Here is a 6,000-nt window from a genome sequence, read left to right as displayed (position 1 = left end):
GAAATGCAGTTTGGGGCTGGGCTGGGTTGGTGTGGGGCATTTTGGCAGCGGCCGAGGGGCTACAGGGACGGCTCCTGTGAGAAGCTGCTGGGAGCTTCCCCAGCCCCAAGTCGGCCCCGCTGCTGGCCAAGGCTGAGCCCGTCAGCGCTGGTGGTCGTGCCTCTGGGAGAAGGTATTTAAGAAGCGTCGGGGGGAAAAACCCCAGGAAACTGCTGGAAAACCTGCAGCAGGGAGAGGAGTGCACAGTTTGCGCGTGCCCCCGTGGGAGGGGCGTTGTGCGAGCGCGTGCATCGCTGGGGTGTGCTGTGAGCTCGCGGGTGGGCGCAGGGGCGGGTGCACGCAGGGTGCGTGTGGGGCGTGCGGGTGGGTGCGTTCCGTGTGCTGCAGCGTGTGTGTGTGTGTGTGTGCACACTCGGGCTGTGTGTGAACACCGCGTGTTGCACTCTGTGTTCCACGTGTGTCTCGCAGTGCGGGTGTGCGCACGCTGCGGGTGTGCATCGCACCTTCTCTTTGTACCCACGTGTGTCTCCAGGCAGTGTGTGTGTGTGCATGTGCCCCAAAGCTCTCTGCATGTCGCATCGACTTTTCCTGTCCTCTTTCTGGCCCCGATGTGCAGGTCTGCTCCGTGCTGTGGGGGCTCTGAGCACCCTCCTCTCAGTAATCAGAGACCCCCATCCAGAAAATTGTCTTATCTCTGGAACTCGGGGAAGCATCTCAGACAGTGACTTCTGAGGAAAAAAAAAATTTAAAAGGATTGTTAGTCAAGAGTCCCCAGCTGGAGTCACCACTTTTACTAGAAGAGGGAAAAGTTCAGGCAGCGGTTTGCCAGCGGTGAAGTAACGGCAGCGTGGGGCGGGAGGGCGGGACGGGCTCCACCGGGAAGTTGTGAGATCGCAGGAATAAAACAATAAAGTGAAGAACAAGGCAATAAAACATGAGGATTTTGGCGCAGATGCGGGAGGAAGAGGAGCTCCGTGGCTGCCAGCCGGCCGGTTCTGCCGGCCCGGCAGAGAGAGCAGCCGGTCAGGGCGAGCAGGCAGCGTGCCCGTGGGCCCGATCCCGGGCTGGTGGCAGGGCTGGGCCAAGCCTGCCCATACCCCCTGCCCGTACCCCCTGCCCGTGCCCCCTGCCTGCACCCCCTGCCCGTGCCACCCCCCCCCCCCCCCCAGTTTGCATCCTGCGAGCCGTGGCAACCGCGGAACGCTTCGGGGCTCCCTGGGCAACAGCCCCGTGGCCAGGCAGTCCGGCAGCGGACGAGTGATGGCCGGCAGCAGCGGTTTGGCTCTCCTGGCGTTTCTCGCCCCCGACCCCCCCCACGCCCCTCTGGCCCCTTCCCCTTCCCGCCGCACCGGGCCCCACCGCCTCGTCCCTGCCCCGCGGCTCTCGCCCTATTGGCGGTGGCGCCGCTGGATGGGCCGGCGCGGCTGGGCCTGGCGTGGCAGCACCGCCCCCCAGCTCTGCCTGGCCCGGCCCTGGCCCCCGCTCCCCCCGGGGCCGGCGGGGGGCTGCTGTGCCGAGGCCGCTCCCTCCCCGCCGCCGCCTCCGTCTCTGCCTCCTCCGTCTCCTCCTCCTCCTCCTTCTCCCCGGGCTCCCCCGCCCGCCCGCAGCCACTCGGCAGCCCAAGTGCCGGCACCGAGCCACCGGTGCCCGGTCTGGTTCGGGAGGTGCTGAGCCCGGGCCCGGAATCGGGCGAGGGGGTCGGGGTGCCGCTCCCGAAGATCCCCTCGCCGGCCCGTCGACGTCCCGGGAGCGGCGGGGGGCTGCATGTGGCCAAACCACCACCAGGTCAGAGCGGGACGGGCCGGTTTGGCTGGGCCCGGTTCGGCAGGGGGCGGGGGGGTGGCCGGGGCGGGGCGGTGACGGCCCGGTCTGGCCCACAGGGAAGGAGAAGGGGCGGCTGGAGAAGCTGTACCGGGAGGGGCAGCTACTGGGGAGCAGCGGCTACGGCTCCGTGTACTCGGGCATCCGCCTCTCCGATGGCACCCCGGTAAGTGGCGGGGACGGTGGCAGAGCGGAGGGGGGGAGGAGAAGGAGGAGGGGGAGGCTCATCCCGCCACTCCCCTTGGCATGCAGGTGGCCATCAAGCACGTGGCCCGGGAACGTGTCACAGCATGGGGTGAGCTGGTGAGTGACCGGGGCTACCGGGAGAAACCGGGGCGTCACAAGGTGGGGGATAAGGCGAGGCCCGAGAGGACGGAAACTGGGACACCGCAGGGGGAGCAGGTGTGGAGTCACTGGGGGACGCGGAGCATCCCGGGTGAGGGGCTGCCCAGTACTGGGGCGGCCGGGCGGGGGGGCACTGGAACTTCGCCTTGGCAGGGGGGATGCCCGGGCACCTGTGGGGTCAGGCGGGGGGCACTGGAACATCCCGGGCAGGGGCTACCAGACCTGATGGCATCACGGTCCCCCCGCAGCCCAGCGGCACTCGAGCGCCGATGGAGATCGTGTTGCTGAACGCGGTGGGCTCCTCCGGCTTCCACGGTGTCATCTGCCTCCTCGACTGGTTCGAGCTGCTGGACGGCTTCATGCTGGTGCTGGTTCGTCTGGAGCTCGCGCAGGATCTCTTTGACTTCACCGTCGAGAGGGGATCCTTGTCAGAGGAGGTGGCGCAGGGGCTGTTCCGGCAGGTACTGGAGGCCGTGCGGCACTGCAACGCCTGCGGTGTCCTGCACCGGGACATCAAGGCGGAAAACATCATCATCGACCTCGCCAGCGGTGAGCTCAAGCTCATCGACTTCGGCTGTGGCACCTTCCTCCAGGACACGGCGTACACCAAATTTGCCGGTGAGCCCACAGCCGGGGGGATGCTCCCGGCACTGCACGGCCCAGCCTGACCGGGCACCGGTTCCCCCTTTGGAGGGGGGGGGCGGAATTAATTACTCAGCCGGCTGCCAAGTTGTTTTTGGCATGGGGCGGATGTTGTGAAATGGGAGCCAGCTCCCAGCCACTGCCACCCACCTGCCCGGGGCTGGGGTGGGGGGAGCCAGCCTGACAGAAACAAACACCCGTGGGGGTAGCAGAGGCAGTGGGGTGGGAACCTGTATGCTGGCCAGTTTGGTTTGCAGGCGTGGAAGGGCTTGGGCTGCTCCACTCCCCTTGTTTGCCTTGGCTTTTTTAAAATTTTTTTTTGGGCTAAGGCAGGGGGGAAAGGCGTGGTTTTTCCCCACCCATGGGTTTTGGGTTTTTTTTTTTTTTTGCACGTAACAGTCAGGCCTTCCCCAGGCCCGTGCTGCCCTCTTCCAGCACCAGTGGCTTTTTTTTACAACCCAAAGTTTGTAAACAAGAGTCCCGTGTTGGCGAGGGGGCGGCAGGTCACACCATGCGTCGTCCCCCCCACCAGCGGTGCAGCCCCCATGTCCCCAAGGACGCTCGGGTGAGGATCCGGGAGCGGGCAGCATCCGCCTGACGAGCTCCGCCTGTCTCCCGTAGGAACACGAGAGTACAGCCCGCCGGAGTGGGTCTGCTACCACCGCTACCACGGGCGTTCACAACAGTGTGGTCCCTGGCCATCCTGCTCTATGACATGGTCTGCGGGGACGTCCCCTTCGAGCAGGATGAGGACATCATCAGGGGACAGCTCTTCTTCCGCCAGCCGATCTCCCTCGGTGGGTCCCCGGCTTCGTGGCGGGCAGCGGGTTTGGGAGATGGCACCGGGTGCACGAGCATCCCTGCTCTTACGGCTGTGGAGGAGGGTGATCTCCCGTGTTTAGCTGGGGGAGGTGGCACATGAGGAGGGTGATCTCCCAGGGTTAGCGGGGGGAGGTGGCACGTGTCCTGCCATCCTGCTCTCCTCCAAAACAGCTCCTGGATCGGGAGGTTTGGGGGTAGCTCTGAGCACACCCAGCATGTCCTGGGCACTGCGGACGGGGGTGGAAGGTGGACAGGAGCCTTCTCTGACCGGCGGTGTCTGGTTTCTCTCCCCAGAGTGCCAGCATCTCATTGGGTGGTGTTTGTCCTCGCAGCCTTCAGACAGACCATATCTGGAGGACATTTTCAACCACTCCTGGCTGCGAGGTATTCACCTGCCCTAGGAGATGGCAGAGACCCCACCTGGATGGTTTGGCCCGGGACCCTGGCACATAACAGCTCCAGGCATCTCCTGGCCATAAGAAGCAGAGAAGACCAGGCTTCCTCACCACCGTAGCACTGAGCAGGGATCATCGGGAACACGCACATCCTGTCCCGAAGCTGGGCTGGAGACTGATCTTCCAAGTGCTGGTGGCCACCACCCCACCCAGCTGTCCTGGGCTCCATCTGAATGACCCTGTGTCATTTGCTGGTCTTGCCAGTAATTTTTTTTTTTTTTTGGTTTTGGTTCTGTTATTGGTGGAGAGAGGAGACCTTATTGCAAACCGTCTGGTTTTGGTGGCTCCCAAACATCTCCCTGACCACCTGAATTCGGGATGGCGAGAGGATCGGAGACCTTATTGCAAGAGAAGCTTCAACGGGGGAAAAACAGTGGCCGAATGGCTGCCGCCTCCGCTGTCACCGTAATCGAGTGCCTTCAGCTGAGATCTGGGCTGTGCTGGAGGAAATACTTGAATTTCCCTACACTGCTGCTTTTCCAAGACTCGCCTGGGTATAGACTTCCTCTTCCCCTTTCAAAAAGAAAACAGGTCAGAAGAGACCTGGGAGCCAAGCAGGTGATCCCTCACCTCCTGTGCCTCCACCTCGCCTGGATTTTCTGGGTTTCTTTGCTTCCCGGTGCCCTCACGAATGCACAAACAGTGCAAACCAACAGAGCTGTAAATGTGTTCAGTTATACAGGAGCGAAGTTTGATGTACAGTTGTTAATAGTGACAATGTTTTACCTTTTTTTCTTTTTTCCAGTTTTTGTTTCCAATTTATTTTCATAGATTTGTTTATTAAAGAGAGAGTTCTAGCCAGCAGGATAACTTATTTATTTATTTATAATTCCCGTGGGTTTCCAACCCACGCTTGCTCCCACAGCTGCTGCCCCCCCGGTTTTCTGTTCGGGCCTTCCCTCCGTGTCTGCCCCGTGCCCATCCCCACCCGCAGTGTTTCTGGCTGGCGGGGTGCGGAGCGGCTGCCTGCTCCCCAGCTCTCTCTGTACAGAGTTCTGGTTGCTCTTGTTCCCTTGCCAGGTGTTTTGGTTTTCCCCGCGGGTGTCTTGTTTGGGGCTGGGGAGGGGGGAGCTGCTCTGGGCTGTCCGCGCTGTCAAGTCTTTATATGTTTTAGCTGGCGGGTTTTTTCTTAGTAGTTCGTATTGTACAGGGAAATTCAGAAATCTTATATTTTTTTAATGCAGTTTTAAATAAAAACAAACCACTTGATGTGACGGAGACATCCCTTTACTGCGGGGCGGGTTGAAGGATGCTGCGAGCGTGCTGGGTACCGGTGGCCACACCGTCGCGTGGCTACTGCGGGGCTACTGCGGGGACTGCCCGTGTGTCTCCAGCTGAGACTAACCCCAAAGGCTCGCTGAGCCACGTCAGCCAGGACCAGCCAGCGACAGCCCCATGGGGAAGGCTGGACCCATCCCTCGGCGGGGTGTTTCCAGGGCCGACAGCTCCTGGCAGGTCTGGGAGGGATCGAAGGGCTGTGGAGCCCTTTGCATTTCCGTTCACCCGCAGGCTGGTGCAGAGCGTGTGCTGGGGACGGCGAGGGAACAACCATCAAAGTGACCTTGTGAAAGGCCAGGTGTTGTCAGCCACAGTAAATTTCAGTCAGGCAGATCCTGTTGCTCCAGCGCTGTTGGCGCAAAGCAAGTGTTGGGTGCCGGGGGTGAAGAAAGCCACCGGCGGGCTGTGCCCACCTCCAGCTCGGCTGCGGCGAATGCGGAGCGAGAGGAAGTTGATCTTGGGATTACGAGAAGTCGGTCGCTGTCAGTCAGCAGCGGTAACGCTTCGCTCGAGCTTTTACCCTCCACCCTGTCAAATCCCACTTCCCAGCTCTGCGGTGCTCCGGCTTTGGGGGTGTTGGTTTTGTTTTTTGTTTCCACTTGGGATTTTTTTTTTTTAATTAGTGTGCTGAATTTTG

At 61.7% G+C, this 6,000-nt stretch overlaps 1 pseudogene; it reads left to right on the top strand.

Moving 5' to 3' along the window:
* Window positions 1-1,410: 1,410 nt before the first annotated feature.
* On the top strand, window positions 1,411-4,083 carry LOC141950103 (serine/threonine-protein kinase pim-1-like; annotated as a pseudogene).
* Window positions 4,084-6,000: the final 1,917 nt, after the last annotated feature.

The sequence above is a fragment of the Strix uralensis genome, chromosome 15 (assembly GCF_047716275.1).
Source record: "Strix uralensis isolate ZFMK-TIS-50842 chromosome 15, bStrUra1, whole genome shotgun sequence".
In the NCBI taxonomy this organism is placed as follows: domain Eukaryota; kingdom Metazoa; phylum Chordata; class Aves; order Strigiformes; family Strigidae; genus Strix; species Strix uralensis.
This window is presented reverse-complemented; position numbering and strand designations above follow the sequence as displayed.